This window comes from Halichoerus grypus, chromosome 9 (genome assembly GCF_964656455.1).
Source record: "Halichoerus grypus chromosome 9, mHalGry1.hap1.1, whole genome shotgun sequence".
NCBI classification, from domain to species: Eukaryota; Metazoa; Chordata; class Mammalia; order Carnivora; family Phocidae; genus Halichoerus; species Halichoerus grypus.
The window spans coordinates 144,418,243-144,433,800 of record NC_135720.1 but is presented as its reverse complement, the minus strand read 5'-3'; the positions used below and the strand labels follow the sequence as shown (position 1 = coordinate 144,433,800).

The window sequence follows — 15,558 nt, the reverse complement described above, 5'->3', positions numbered from 1 at the left end:
GCAAGGGGCCATACACGGTATGGAAATGCCCCGTTTTGTTTGTCCACCCAACCTCTGAATCAGGAAATAGAGCAATCAATAAGATAATGCGTGGTTGTTTTTTTTTTTCTAGTATTAGACCCAATGCTATTTTCAGCGGAGTGTTGGTGTCATTTGGCTGGCGTTCCTGGGGCAACCATTCTCATTTTCACTATCTAAAGCCTTAGACGAGGTGGTCACGCTGCTCACGAGGTTAACAATGGACCAGCACTGGAATGAACAAGCCAGGGGCTGAAAGGTTCGCCGCGCAGGGACCAGGCCCAGGGGTCCCGTAACGGCGCCGCACGGCGCGATGGGAGCACGGCCTGAGCACCGACTTGTCCAGCACCCAAGACTAATGTCCCATCGTGCGTCAGCTACGCGTCATTCCAAGTCCTTAAACTAGCACTGTGTGAACTCAAGCCAACAGTTCATCTCCAGGCAGAAGCACGTTGTTACCGACACGCTTCGTCGGCACAGCGAAGTCACCGAGGGCCTCGGCCCTGAGCGCGCGCCCCCGAGCCACAGAGCGCGGCTGGCGGGACGCGCGGGGGTCAGGACGGCAGGTGCCGAAGCGGGAGGACGCGCGCAGGTGCACTTGACTTCGACGCCGCCGAGCCTCCTGCCCCGGGGCGGCTGGAGGGATGAGGCTGTCCAGGGTGTGGCAACCTGCGCGCTGAGCTCCGACCCGAAGCGGTCTCCCGGCAGGTGGACAGCCCGGCGGCCCTCCTCCCGTCCCGCACCCCCGCCCGGGCGCTGGCACCCCTCGACGTGCGCTCCGGACGCCTCCCCCTCCGGACCGTGTGCCGTCCCGCGGGTGCCCGGGCCGGACGCCTGCGGCCCCTGGACTTGGGGCTGTCTCCTGGCGCGGACGGCAGCAGGCCTCAGGAGGAACCTGTGCGTGTTGTGCGAGACGGTCGCACGCGAGCGCGTGGACTGCTGATGCGCAAGCAGTCGGACGCGGGGGCCCGTGCAGGGCGGGCCTGGGGGCGGGCATCTAGGAAGTCTCCTTCTGGTGCCGGGGTGGGGTCGTAGCTCGGAGGAAGCGGAGCGAAGGCAGGAGCATCAACGGCTACTTTGTCCACCTGACTCGGGTTTGAGAAGCTGTTGTTGCCGGAGAGCATTTCCGAAGGATAGGGGGAGAGTAACCTGGGGCAGAACGAAGTCGAAGCGAAGTAAAACCCACTGTCACTGTTAAAATCATGTGCTGAGGCCCTTTCGTCACCTGCCTCCTTAGCGCAGTAGGCAGCGCGTCAGTCTCATAATCTGAAGGTCCTGAGTTCGAACCTCAGAGGGGGCAGTTACGTTTTGCGCGGACTCGGTCAGGAAATAACGCCCGTCCTTGACGTTATGCTGCCACGGAGGCTGAGTCTCAACTTTCTTCCTCCTGATGGGTAGATACGTACATACGGAGATTCTTCTTTAGTTCTACACGTGCAATGACTTCGTCTCTTTCCAATGAACAAGCTCTTTTGCCCAAGTTCCTCTCATTTTGATTCCTTCTTGGGAGGCTATCCCTCGATTGATGCAACTTAATTTACTGAAAAAACCAATGGACAGATAAGTGAAAACCTGATATTGAATTTTCTCAGCAAGTCTTGTAGCTTCCTCTTCTTACATGCATGCTATCTGCTTGCCGGGCCTCCCTGTATAATCTGGTTCTAACTAGTTTCCATCCCACTGCACTGGTCAGTGATCTTCGAAAACACATGTGCAAGGATTCCCACCAGAAGCTGGAAGAGGCGAGGAAGGATTCTTCCCTGGAACCTTCGGAGGGAGCACAGCCCTGTCAATACCCCGATTTTGGACTTCTAGCTTGTGGCAATTTGTTAAGGCAGCGTTAGGAAATTAATACTCAGCCACCAAACTCCCACTACATCGCTGCACCTGTTTTATTGTCTTCATAGCACTTATTACTATATGAGTTGCCTTGTCCTTTTATTTAACACCTTATTGTCTATTACCCGTCCACCTGCTTAGACTGTATATTATGTGAAAGTCATCACTGGTCTGTTTTATCCGCTCCTGTATTCCCAGTGCCTAACTCAGCATCTGACAATGAACACTTGTCAACTAAATCAATGAATTCATTAGCATATTAAATCCTTTTCTTCCCTATTCCTTATCACTCTTACTCAAGGCAATGAACATCTCAAATCTGGATTTTTGCAATAGTCCCCACAGGAGACACACCTACTGAAATTCACCCTGCAGGCCATACCTCTCTGATTCAGTCAGTGCTGGACAAAGAGAGGGCAATACTTGGACTGCTCCTGCAAAATGTCTGGACCTGAGAATTTGTATTTCAGGAGAGCTCTGTCAACAGTTCATTCTGATGCAGACTCAAGGCATATAACACGGCTCATCTTAGTGTCTTCTGGACCCTCGGCCTCTGGTTCCAGAAGCCTGCATCTGCCACCGTTTAAGAGATGCACTAAAAGATTCGGGAGAGGCCAAAGAACTGGATGGGCTAGTCAGGAAGTTGTTTAGAGAATGCTTGATCCTGGTCGGAGCCATCACTAGTCAGAATCTTTCCCTCTCCTTTATAGAAACAGAAACTATTTTTTAATTTATCCCAGAGTTTTTCAGGCTTGCAGGACTGACACACAGTAACCAAACGTCAGAGACATTCCAAGCCAGAATGTGAATATATTATAGCCATATTCGTGGTTGATTAGCATATTCTCACCTATGTAAAATAAACTCTACAGTGGAAATCAAATCTATGCATCTGTGATAGGAGTACCAGAAGTAATAAAATATCAGTGACTATGCTATCAAGCAACAATGGTCTGGTACATTCACCACCAAAAATGAAGCCAAGCTGATTTAAAGTTGTGTTGGTCCATGTGGTTCGCCCTGGGCGGACTCCGGAAACACGGAGTTCTGAGCATAGCATGCTACTTTCCTAAAGAAGGTTACGATACCTTTATAAGGTATTGTATAATGCAAGGTTAGATGAGAGTTTTTAGTTCTATTTAATTTTTATCATTGTCACCCTTATTGAACTTGAATGTCCAAAAAAGCCCCCACAGCCGGTCATTTACCAACCAGCTCTTGAGTAGAGTTCTTGTGCTTCACTCAGGGAATTCTAGAAATGGCCAACCACGTCCTTTACAAAGGGGGGGGGGGGGTAGTAACTTCACTCTGGCCTAATTTGTTTTAGTTAAATGAGATCAAAGGCAAAAATTATGACTCTGGGACTATGCACATTTAGTTCTCTTCACAGAGATTTGGGCCATCTTACTCTAAAGCTCCCACCTATTCACTACTATCTTTCTTCACTTACTTACCCATTTTGTGGGCTACACATACTTAACCCTAAAGGTTTTCTGTTGGTGTTGCAACCTAGGTAATTTGTCCCTGTCCCATTTCTGCATAAAACAGACAACTTTCCAAAGGTGGTCAGAGTTAGATGCTGAAAACCAAGAAATATGCCCAAACAGGGACTTGAACCCTGGACCCTCAGATTAAAAGTCTGATGCTCTACCGACTGAGCTACCTGGGCACCTCGCTGTGGTGGGTTTCCTCTGTGTCCTAGTGTGAAAAAAAAGTGTATGTCCAGAATGCAAATATATTTCTTTTTATTCTATCATTATTAATATTTTTAATGTCTCTCTTTTTAAATTCTGTTTGTGTTCCTTTTCCTTATTCCCAACTCCATCCCTTGCCCTTTTGAATACGGCTCCAGACAACTTCTGCCCCCAGGTCACTGGGGAAAAGTAACTTACATCCTTGTTTTAACACAATGATTGTCATGTGGTTCATTTCTAATTATGCATTTATTCATGCCACCATTAAAGGCAGATTTGAGGTGGTCTTCACAACTATACTATAGTAAGATAAAATGGGAAAAGTTAATAGATTTAAATCAGGATAAAGGGAGAACAGAGGTAGAAAATTAAGAAAAAAAAATATGCACACTATAAATAGTGCCCCAACCCCCCCCCCATACACACACACACACACACACACACCCCTCCAATAGCGTGGATTGTAAAGGGAGGTGATCTCTTCAAGGGGGTGAGGAGACTTCTCCCAGGAAGTGTTGTTTTAAACTGAGATTTGAAGGCTTGGTATAATAAGTTGGAGAAAAATGTGGCTCCAGCATTCCCAGGAAAGCAGAGAGCACAGCACCTTCAGAGTGCTGAAGGCAGGCCCCAGGTGCTGGCAGGCAGAAGGCTAGGGACAGAGTTGATGGCAGGGAGGGGGACAGGAAGGCAGGGGCCTAGCAGAGACCGACAGGTTCTGAGGTTATTGTGGCCAGGTGTGTGGAGTGGAGACCTCACCCTTGAGGCAATGCAAAGTCACTGGGGACTTTAAGCAGAGAGAAACAACATGATCAGAGATGATCTTGGAGAGACTATCCTGGTCTCACATACAGAATGGGCCAGAATGGGGCAAGACATGATAGGAACACAGAGTAGGCCACTGTGAGGTAGAAGGCCACAGAGATTTGGCCTAGGGACCATGTGGTGGGAGGACAATGGTGCAGAGCACATCCCAGGCCCAGGATTCCAAAATGTGGTTCAACTGATTACATTCAAGCCCCAGGGCAAAGCTTTGGGAAGTGTAATTTGTGGATGCCCAGCCCACACACCACAGCATAGAGTATGCAAGGATGGATTTAAAGCTGAAAGGGAATAGATTCAGAGGGAAGGACACAGCTTTGATTAGTGCCCTGCGTATACTCAGTTCTCAGTAAATACCTTACTGAGTAAATTCCTACTCCATAGGCTGAGATGTTAAGAGCAAGATATTAACTATCCATCATGTTCACTTTTGTTTGAGATGGTCTTTATCTTGACTCTAAATATCACTTCCTGTTTCTCTCTGGTGACTTGGAGTCCAGTAAACAGTGCTAGGCGCAGGAAAAGAGGGACAATGCAGTGAGACTGAGAGGGGATCATTTTTTTTCACATAGGATGTCATTGGTGATCTGGTGGTAAGCAATTCCAGAAGAATGGTAAGAGATGCCCAAGCAGTAATAATAAAAATGTATTGCACACCATCCTGCACCCTCCCCACCCCCAAACAGCCTTCTGTCGGCCCCTCCTCTCAGCGCCCCTGAGCCAGTAAGGTTCTGACCCTGGTGTTTTTGTAACAAAAACGATTGTCAAGCCCATCTGAAAGGCGTTTTGAAGATCTAGCTGTGTCTGCAACTGGTATAAGAAAGAACCAGAAGACTTGGGAGTATTGAATGCTTAGCGGAAAATCACTATTTTGTAACTGAACATTACATGGTTCTGTTGAACAACAGCGAATTGCCCGTCAGTCTTATCAAGCGATTTCCTAGATTTTAAAAAAGATACATTGTACACTTTTTGGCGTAGAAAAAGAGAAAGAAGGAAGATTTGTCAAGATTGAAAGCGAAAAGGAAGGCTCTGCCCCCTCTGAGGTTCGAACTCAGGACCTTCAGATTATGAGACTGACGCGCTGCCTACTGCGCTAAGGAGGCACCTGTCGTGCCCGCCCGCACAAAACACCTACCACATCTCCCTACGACCTAGTCGTCTCCAGCTCCGCGAACCCGGGTTCCAGAACCGCTCGCACCACGCTACGCACGGCTTGCGGGCGAGCGCTGCGCGGGACAGGGCGGCCGGCCCGGCCCCTCGCGACCCTTCCCGCGGAGACGCGGCCGCGCGCGCGCCCGAGCCGGGCTGAGCCGGAGCCCCGCCGCCGCCCCACCCGCAGGCGCCTGGACCTCCGCGAGCGCGGGACGCAGGGGCGGCGGGCGCGCTCTTGCCTCCGCCCGCGGTCCGCGGGATTCCTCCTTGGCTTCTGCTCCCCCTTAGCAGCTCCCGGGCTCGCCCCGAACGGCCGGACTTGCTCGCTCCTGGAGTCGGGGGGCTCACTTCCCGCCGTCCCAGCCCATCTGCAGCCGCACCTTCGCTGCAGCGCTGGTGACCAGCCGGGCGGGGGGCCTCCGCCCGCGGCGGCCGGTTCAGGGCGAGCCTGGAGCCGCGAGGAAGCCGAGTGGGGGTCGAGCGGGCCGGGGTCCCCGCGCGAACTGGGGGCTGGGAGCGGCGCGGGGACGCGAGCAGCGGCGGGAGACGCGCGACCTTCAGTCGGAGAAGCGCAGGCGGCCGGCAGCGCTCGGGCGGTAGCGTGGCCGAGCGGTCTAAGGCGCTGGATTAAGGCTCCAGTCTCTTCGGGGGCGTGGGTTCGAATCCCACCGCTGCCAGAACGTTTTTTACGGCTCTCTGGCTGCGTACACATCCCTTTCTCACTCACAGCGTGGGCAGATACCCACAGGCTCCAAGTCCAGGCAGGGGCCCCTCCCCTACACCCTCTGTCTTCCCAGGGGCCACGGAGAGCGCCCATTCACACCGCCCCCAACACATGGTGGGTCTTCAGTCAACAAAAAGCCAATGAGCACCTACTGTGTGTGATAGTGACTCCCTCCATCCTTGTATTTTCACCACCCAGAAGTATCCAACATGTAACAGACCTTCATTTAATACACTCATTTATTTTAGAAAATATTTATTCATCCTCTTCTGTGTGCCAGGGGCTTTCCTAGGCCCTGCAGATACAGCAGCACTTACTCTCATTCAATAAACGATGGACGGAGGAAGAGCGGTCAGTCTCCCTGAATCCGCTGCTCTGGGCATGCCCGCGGCCTTTGGTTTCCGGTTCTGACCCTTCCCGGTGCTGATCGGAGCCCCCGCGGCTGCGCGCGCTCTTGGGCTCCCCCGGTCCCTGCTCCAAGCACTTCTCTCCGCCCTCCAGGCTTCTTCTCATGCTCCAGCTCTCAGCTTGGAAGCGCTTTCTCCTGGAAGCGCTTTCTCCTGGAAGCCTGCCTTGATCTCCACCTCCAGAATTACAATTAGTCACTGAAGACATGGAGAGGAACAACAGGAAGGTTCCCTGCCCTGGTGCCTCGTAGGGAAGACAAGCATTAGACGCATGATGGCCCCAAGATGACACAACTTCTACCGTCGAGAGTGAGCTTGGACTCTGAATGAGAGCTTAGATACAGTGTTACCAGAACAAAGAATGTAGGCGAATAGTACAACAGCACAAGGTATAGAAGGACACACTTCAGATTAGTCCCGGTGGTAACAGTGTCCGAGGAGAGATAAGGGGGAGATTATAAATTTTACCTGAGACACTTCTGCACTTCAGCCTGAGTTGTTAGAATGAGTGGATATTTGCTTTATAAATCAAATAACTGGATTCATGAATTTATAAGTGAATTTTTAAAAATCCCAACCTGATAAAGACAGCAAAGGAGAAATGCTGCGTGCTGGGGAGAGTAGAGTGCCCCAGGCCTCAGCACAAGCACTGTCCCTTCGCACACTTTCCTCATTTGCTGTCTGCCCTTCACTGGGTATTCCTGTCGCTGTGTGTTGGCATGTTCCATTATCGCTCTATCCATCACGTGGCATTTACCATAACTTTTGGAAACTTTTGTGTAATTGCCTGCTTTTCTTCATGCATCATAAGCTTTGTCAGATACAGAACCACATTTCTCTGGCTTCCCCATATCAGGAAAACTGAATAGATAATTTGGGTAAATTTCAATGAATAAATATACGAAAGAATAGCTGTCTAATTTGTGAAGTAAGCAGGGTATACAGAGCTGAGCCCCCAGGAAGACCCTGAGATCTTCAGTTTCATGTAGGGTCATGTGTTCTGAAGCCCCCTTTCTCCAGGACACTCCAGCCAAGGTTGGTTGTAGACTGCTGATTATGCCACAATGACTTGCTCTTTCTGAATTCGGCTCTGCTACAGGTGACTGCAAGTCATTCTTGCTTAGATTACCAGACAACGGATTGTTTCTGGATTGTGGGACCCAGGCATCTCTCCACCCTCCCCAAGTCGTTCCCTTTGGTGGTCTTCATTTGTTTGCATTTACCCTGCAGTATTTGTGAACCACCCATGGGCAATCCAAGGAAAAGGTGCAGTCTTTTGAATTCTGCCCTCAAAAATAAACCAACCCCTGGCCATCTGCCTCATTTTCCAGGTCTTTACCCACTATCCTTTCCAAGGGGATAAATGTGCTAAGGTTGAAAAAGCAGTCATTCATACCCCTTCCTTCTTGCCTATCCTCAGAGAGGAGTTGAAAGCCTATAGTTAAATAATGGACTTTTGATGTGCTGGTATCCTTTTAAAACCAGTGGACATTTTTCTTATTCTTTAAGGAATAAGGTTGTGGCTCATGGGAATACAAAGGATGCCACCCGTACTGGGGGGAAAAGACTTGGTTCATTACTCAGATAGATCTAAGATAAATTAGACCATCTTTTAAGGCCAGGAGGCTTGTGAACATGGAATGCAGACTTGCGTCTGTGTAAACACAAGAACTTTAGTCACCTGGCCAAAAGTCTTTGAGTTTCACTGCTTCCCCACCACCACCACCACCATGTTTATTGAGATTCTATTTTGTGACCGGCGCCTTGCTTGGATGGAGATCCAGCAAATGGATGAGTTAAAGAAAATGATTCAGGGATTCCTTAGCAATTCAGCCTCGGGAGACTACCAGAGGCACATTGAGAACAGATGGTCAATACTTAATATTCAGATTGAGTGAAGGTTCATTTATACCTAAGTATTTCTTCCAGTCATGCTCTCTATACAATCTCTTTGTTATGTGTTGTTCTTACAGTTACTAGTAAATAATCATGTTATCTTAATGAAGTTAACATTTTGGAAACCTAAATGAGTATGCCTAGCACTAGGATGTCTTCTCTTGGCCATCCACACCTGAGGACCCCTATTTATGGTTCCCTATGAACACTGGAATGTCCACCTGGGAACTGTGACCCGGAAAGGACAAAAACAAAGCAAAACAAAAGATGCAACAGTCATCCCGCTTAGCCTTGTCAGATTTAGCCTACGGGGAGAAAGAAAAGGAAACCCTCCCAAAAGTCTAAGGCTGGGCTCTTCCGCCGAATATTCAGGCACTCATCCTTTTATCTATGCCCTCAGGAAACACGCTCCATGAAGCTTCTATTAGTACCAGACTTGTGGTGTCAAAGAGGAAAGAGACGGGGTCCGGCACTGGAGACATTCTGGGGTGGACGACAGATCTTCAGATTCCGAGCCCGTGTGGACATCTGAGCAGGGAAGCAGCGAGACCCTGCGAGCTTGCTCTAGAGGCGTCTGCAGGTGCTTTGAATAAGTGAAGCTATAGAAAGGAGATGTTACATTTTTCTTTTCTCCCTTTTGAACAGTGAGATGAAAATCCAATTTGCCTTTTGCGTGAGTCAGAAATGAAGGCAAAACCACCAGAAGAACATCCTCCGGACCATGCGCTGCCCTGACATCGAGGGGAAGAAACCCGGGAATTAGGGGCGGTGGAAACGGTCCGTGAGCGCCTCCTTCCCACCACCTGCCACCCATCTGCCACTCCGGTGTTTGGCTTTTCCATCGCCTTAAGGCTGGAAAGAGCAGGGATTTTCCATCCCCCCCACCTCCCCCAAAAAATGCCCTCGTAGATTAAAAAAAAAAAAAAAAAAATCAAGTAGGAAAAAGAGAGCTTTCGCTTAAAGTGGCCCTTCATTTTCGATTGTATTCTATACAGCGCTCATTTAAAAGAAAAAAAAAAAAAAAAAGGAAGAGATCTCAGATGGACCGTGTAGACAACCGCCACCAAGCGGGGTTCCATGGTGTAATGGTTAGCACTCTGGACTCTGAATCCAGCGATCCGAGTTCAAATCTCGGTGGAACCTTCCTGTTTCCCGTCTTTTTGCCTGACTTCCCCGTTTCACTTTGGGCAGGTGGGTTTTTGATGGGCTGGGGCAGGACCCGCGCGCAGGACCTGCCGTGGGGCGCCCAGGTCTCAGGCCCTGGGTCCACGCGCGCTCGGGGAACGGCGTGCGATGCACTAAGAGGGCGCAGGGGACAAGGAGGGCCGGTGGACTGCAACCCAAACGGGGGAAGGCAGGAGCCAGACCTCACCGAGGCCCGTTGTTTAGGTCGCAAAAGGAAAAGCCCAGAGAAGACGGAAGAAATGCAGTTGAGATGAGAGGCGGGGGGAAAACGGTGTGTCAGAAGTGGGATTCGAACCCACGCCTCCATGCGGAGACCAGAACCCTCTTTCCGAGGAAGCGAAGCTTGAGTCTGGCGCCTTAGACCACTCGGCCATCCTGACACGCGGGGCCGCCTTCCCCAAACGAGTAAAATCTTGCCTTGTTATGGATGAACGCCCACTCTGAGCCGTTAGGATTTTCTACCGCTTACGGTGCATCCGAGAAGTGGGGGTGAACTGAACCACTTTCCTGGCGGATCCGGAGCTGCGCGTGAACTCGCGAGGCTTGGCTCCGGGCGCAGGCTGCGATTCGGGATGCCTCTCCCGCCCTCCGCCTTCCCCGCCCCGCCGGGACCCCGGGGCGCGGGAACGACCCCAGCTGACCTTGGAGAGCCCCTGTGTGTACCCGCAGCGCGGCTCGGGAAGAACGCGCGGAGCTCAGCCGGGACGTGGGCGAGCGGGTGTAGACTGGGAGACCACCGGCGCGCGGGTCTAGACCGCAGGGGGCGGGGCGAGCGGGCCGGGGGCTGCGGGTAGCTGCGGAGTCCCGCCGGGTCCGGACCCCCCTCCCCGCAGGTCCCGGAGCCCGAGGACAGGTCCGCCGGCTCCGCGTGCTTCCCGCGGGAGCCCGGGTGCGCGGGCGACAAAGGACAGACGCCGACCTTGAAGGCCCCGCAACCACACGGTCTCCCCGCGTCCGCAGACTCTCCAGCCGCGAGTTCGCTCCACCCCCACCGCCCTACAGCCGGTCTGCAGGTCTTCACTTCAACCGGGAACCACGAACAACTCATCGGATGCTTGTGAAAATATTTCTAGGATAAAGACCAAAACTAACAGGAGCTGGGAAAAGAACTAAGGCGAAACAAACGCATGCGGGAAACTGAATTTTTAAAAATTATAATTAAGTCCTCAGTGAGGTAAGAGAAGACACAACATTCGTGAGACAAGGGGGAAGGCTGAAAATTAGTATTATGATGGCAGAAATGTCTTTTTAAGAATTTCAAAATAAGGCTGCAGAAATCTCCTTGAAAGTGTGGGGTGGAGATTGAAAGCCGGAGAGAGTCCAACGGAACATAAAAGGGTATTTGGTAGAAGGTGTGCCATCTAGCCACGGGGGTTCCCGGGAAGAGTAAAGGAGAAAATGAAGGGAAGGAGATACAAACATAACCCCAAGGTTATTTTCCAGAACCAAAGACCTTAAATCTCCAGATAAAAATAGGCCCACCAAGTGCCCTGCGTGGTGTGGGAGAAAAGCCCATCATGACATATCAGAACCTCAGGGATAAAGTGAAGATCCTACAAGTTTCCAGAGAGAAAAGAAAAAAAACGTGGCATCCAAAGGACTAGGGTCAGGATGGTAACTTCTCCACAGCAGACTGACGCTGAAGACAGAGCAGATCTCGGAGATCACGTCTGTGAAAGAAAACCGTGCACCGTAGACTTCAGCACCCAGCCCCGCAGCCAGCGAGGTGCGAGCGGGCCTTTCGGCCTTGCAAGATCCACCCCCCCCCAAAAAAAGAAAATGCCTCCCATGTCCTCTTTCCCAGGACGCTTCTGAGGAATTGTTCCACCAAACATGGAATTCCAGTAAGAAGGAACAGATGTGAAATCGGGGATAGGGGACGCACCGCAGGACAGAGGTGCGGCCCAGCTCCACGGTGCGTGCGCACGCGAGAGCAGCAGGTGCAAGGCCCTGCGGCCGGGAGTAGGGGGCCCCAGCCTGAGCTCCAAGGGAGCTGACCTTACCCGGCGCTTGGCCATAACACGGTCAGAAAGCTGCTGGAATAGGAATAGGAATAAACACTTAGAAAAGTAAGCACAGACAGAGGACGCAATTAGGTCTGGGAGGAACAAAGTTTGTAAAGGAGGGAAAAGTAATGATGGTAGATCATGTAGCCAGGCTCTGAAAAATATTGTGAAGTCATAATGAAGAGAACTCAACACTGATTTAACTAAAAATGAAATATATATTTGAGAATTTATTTAATAAGTATTTGTTGTATTAATGAAGAAATGAGTAAATAAATATATCCACAAAAAAGCAATTCATGAAGAACATATGCCTAAATATAAAGGATTCTTATGGATATATTCTTATAATAAATATACTTGCATTAATATATTCTTTTTATGTCCCTCAATCTGTCCTTTCTCTGCTCGGCTAAGGACAAATTAAATCTTCCCTAAAATGCCATTATTAAGACCAATATTGGGCGCCTGGGTGGCTCAGTTGGTTAAGCGACTGCCTTCGGCTCAGGTCATGATCCTGGAGTCCCGGGATCAAGTCCCACATCGGGCTCCCTGCTCAGCAGGGAGTCTGCTTCTCCCTCTGACCCTCCTCCCTCTCATGCTCTCTGTCTCTCATTCTCTCTCTCGCAAATAAATAAAATCTTAAAAAAAAAAAAAAAAAAAAGACCAATATTGATCTTAATGGTCAATTATAACCTCACAGAAATCTCTAAAAACTGTTAAAACCACCCCAATGTATATGAATTGATGTAAACGTCATAATTAGTTAAAAGAAACAAGTAAATTTGGTGAAATGGTTTTCCATCAGCACATCTACTTTCTGCTTTTAAGGACACAGTGCTAAAATGAAGTGAATAGACATATATGCATTTGCACATTTATGATCCAGCTTTTCAGTAAATGGTGCTGGACCAACTGGGAAAAAATAGATGTAGACCCCTGTCTCACACCTGTTAAATAACAAAAATTCAACTGACTAAATTTTAAAGATCTAATTGGCTTTATTAATCAACTCATGAATTGGGCAGCATCCCATCCAGCGAGTAGAGGGGAGCTCCAAGGGGCTAGAGAAAGGGGAAAGTTTTTAAAGGCAGGACAAGAAAGTCATCAACAGAAAAGAAGGATTATTTCAGGTTCAGTCACCTTCATTTGGGGACAAAAGGGTTTTAATAGGTGGATGACTTTTGGGGGATGAAGAGGGCCCATGTGACAGATAACCTTATTGGCACTGACCAGGAAATTCCATGCTGACTGGTTGAAGTTTACATTCCTGGGGGCTGAAATTGCAGTCAGGATAGGGATTAAGTCTTGGTTAATGACTTGGGGCCTTAACCTAAGTGGTGCCATTTTGGGATTGTGGTTTTCTTTTTAACATATCAAACACAAAAATTAATTCAAAATGGATCATACTCCTAAATATGAAAGGGAAAGTAAAGCTTCTAGAAGAAGGAGAATATCTTAACGAACTTGGGGTAGGCAAAGGTTTCAAAAACAGTGGTGGTAACCAAAAAGAAAAAAGTCGGTAAAGCAGAATTCATCAAAACTAAAGACTGCTCATCAAAAAAGATCTTTAAAAAAGTTAAAAGGGAAGCCATAAACTGGGAAAAAATATTTGCAATATATGTATCTGGCAAGGGACTCTTTCCAAATATATAAAGCCTTACTAAGAATCAACAAGAAAAAGACAAATACCTTATTTTTTTAGTGGGTGGAAGACTTGATCACACACTTCACTAAGGAGGCCATTCAAATGCTCAGTAACCATATGAAAAGATGCTCAATATCATTAATTATCAGGAAAATATAAATTAAAACCACAATGAGTTACCATTACAAATCTACCTGAATGGCCAAAATTTTAAAAAAACAAAACAAAACAAATACACCAAATGTTGGTGAGCACATAGAGCAATTAAAATTCTCATATATTACTGCTGGAAATGTAAATTAGTACAATCACTTTGGAAAATTGTTTGGCAATGTCTAGAAAGTTGAACATATACCTATCCTTGATCCATTAATTCTACTCCTAGAAATGAGTGCATTTGTCCATCTACAGACATATATAAGAATGTTTGGGGCAGTTTTATTCACAATAGAATAAAATTCTTAAGACAACTCAATACCCATCAATGGCAAAGTAATAAAATAAATCGTGATATAGTCACATAGTGAATCACTATAGCAGCAGAAGTAAAAATTAAATTACTGCTATAGATTAGAATAAATCTTACAAATGTAAAGAGTAAAAAAAAAAAAAAAAGCCAGACACCAAAAAGTGTTTATTGTATGATTCTGTTTATTTGTTTATTTTTAGGCTTTTAAAAATTTTTGGTATATAATTCATATGACATTATACATATTAGTTTCAGGTATACAACGTAATGATTCAATATTTGTATACATTGCAAAATGATCACCACTGTAAGTCCAGTTAATAGCCCTCACCACACAATTACAAAATATTTTTCTTCTGATGAGACTTTCCTTTTTTTAAATTCTAGTTAGTTAACATACAGCGCAATATTGGTTTCAGGAGTAGAATTCAGTGATTCATCACTTACATATGATACCCAGTGCTCATCACATCACGCGATCTCCTTAATGCCCATCACCCAATTATCCCATCTCTCCACTCCCCTCCCCTCCAGCAACCCTCAGTTTGTTCTCTGTCATTAAGAGTCTCTTATGGTTTGCCTCCCTCTCTGTTTTTATCTTGTTTTATTTTTCCTTCCCTTCCCCTATGTTCATGTTTTGTTTCTTAAATTCTATATATGAGTGAAATCATATGGTATTTGTCTTTCTCTAAGTGACTTATTTCACTTAGTTTAATACCCTCTAGCTCCATCCATATTGTTGCAAATGGCAAGACTTCACTCTTTTGATGGCTACATTATATTCCATTGTACCTATACAACACATCTTCTTTATCCATTCATCTGTTGATGGACATCTTGGCTCTTTCCACAGTTTGGCCATTGTGGGCCCTGCTGCTATAAACATCGAATCTGTATTTTTGTATCCTTTGGGTAAATACCCAGCAGTACAATTGTTGGGTAGTAGGGTAGTTCTATTTTTAACATCTTGAGGAACCTCCATACTGTTTTCCAGAGTGGTTGCACCAGGTTGCATTCCCACCAACAGTGTAGGAGGGTTTCCCTTTCTCCGCATCCTCGCCAACATCTGCCGTTTCCTTTTCCTGTGCTGTTAATTTTAGCCATCTGACAGGTGCGAGGTGGCATCTCATTGTGGTTCTGTGCATGATTCTATTTATATGAATTTCAAGAACAGGTAAAATTAATATTTCTGGAAATTTGGAATAGTGGTTTTCTGTGGGTAACTCTTGGGGATGGGTATTGATGGAGGGGAAGCATGAGGGAGCCCCTGGGATGCTGAAAATGTTCTTCATTATGATCTGAATGTTGGCTACACACACGTAACAATTCATTACACTATACATTGAAAACTTGCATATGTTATGTGCATTTTACCTCTGTAAGTTTGAAATTACCATATAAGACAATTTCTTATCCAGTGTCAATTAGATGCTACACAGTATAAGCTCTGAAGATATTAAAAGAAGGGAGAAATTGTTGTATCTTGGAAAGATGCATAAAGTTTTCTGAAAGCCTGGTTGTGGAGGGAGTGGGTTGCCTGCCAGGAAAGCGGGGGCGGCCGTTTATTCGAGTTCAGCACAGAAACAGGAGAGAAATGGTCCCAGAGCTCAAAGAGGTGACGTAATCTTCTTCAGGCCCAGTGTATTCTGGGTCCTTGGATGATTTCTTCCTTGCTATCCAGGATGCCACTCCTACCCA

The 15,558-nt window shown here is 47.6% G+C and overlaps 6 non-coding genes across 6 annotated transcripts; 3 read left to right on the top strand and 3 right to left on the bottom strand.

Moving 5' to 3' along the window:
- Positions 1-1,245: 1,245 nt before the first annotated feature.
- Positions 1,246-1,318, top strand: TRNAM-CAU (transfer RNA methionine (anticodon CAU)). Its single transcript has one exon. It is a non-coding gene; the product is annotated as a tRNA-Met (tRNA).
- Positions 1,319-3,453: 2,135 nt separating this feature from the next.
- On the bottom strand, positions 3,454-3,526 carry TRNAK-UUU (transfer RNA lysine (anticodon UUU)). The gene has a single exon. It is a non-coding gene; the product is annotated as a tRNA-Lys (tRNA).
- A 1,877-nt stretch (positions 3,527-5,403) lies between these two features.
- TRNAM-CAU (transfer RNA methionine (anticodon CAU)) lies at positions 5,404-5,476 on the bottom strand. The gene has a single exon. It is a non-coding gene; the product is annotated as a tRNA-Met (tRNA).
- Positions 5,477-6,120: 644 nt separating this feature from the next.
- On the top strand, positions 6,121-6,202 carry TRNAL-AAG (transfer RNA leucine (anticodon AAG)). The gene has a single exon. It is a non-coding gene; the product is annotated as a tRNA-Leu (tRNA).
- A 3,421-nt stretch (positions 6,203-9,623) lies between these two features.
- On the top strand, positions 9,624-9,695 carry TRNAQ-CUG (transfer RNA glutamine (anticodon CUG)). The gene has a single exon. It is a non-coding gene; the product is annotated as a tRNA-Gln (tRNA).
- Positions 9,696-10,011: 316 nt separating this feature from the next.
- On the bottom strand, positions 10,012-10,117 carry TRNAL-CAA (transfer RNA leucine (anticodon CAA)). The gene is made up of 2 exons: positions 10,080-10,117; positions 10,012-10,057 (listed from the first exon to the last, which is right to left on the bottom strand). It is a non-coding gene; the product is annotated as a tRNA-Leu (tRNA).
- Between the last annotated feature and the right edge of the window lie 5,441 nt (positions 10,118-15,558).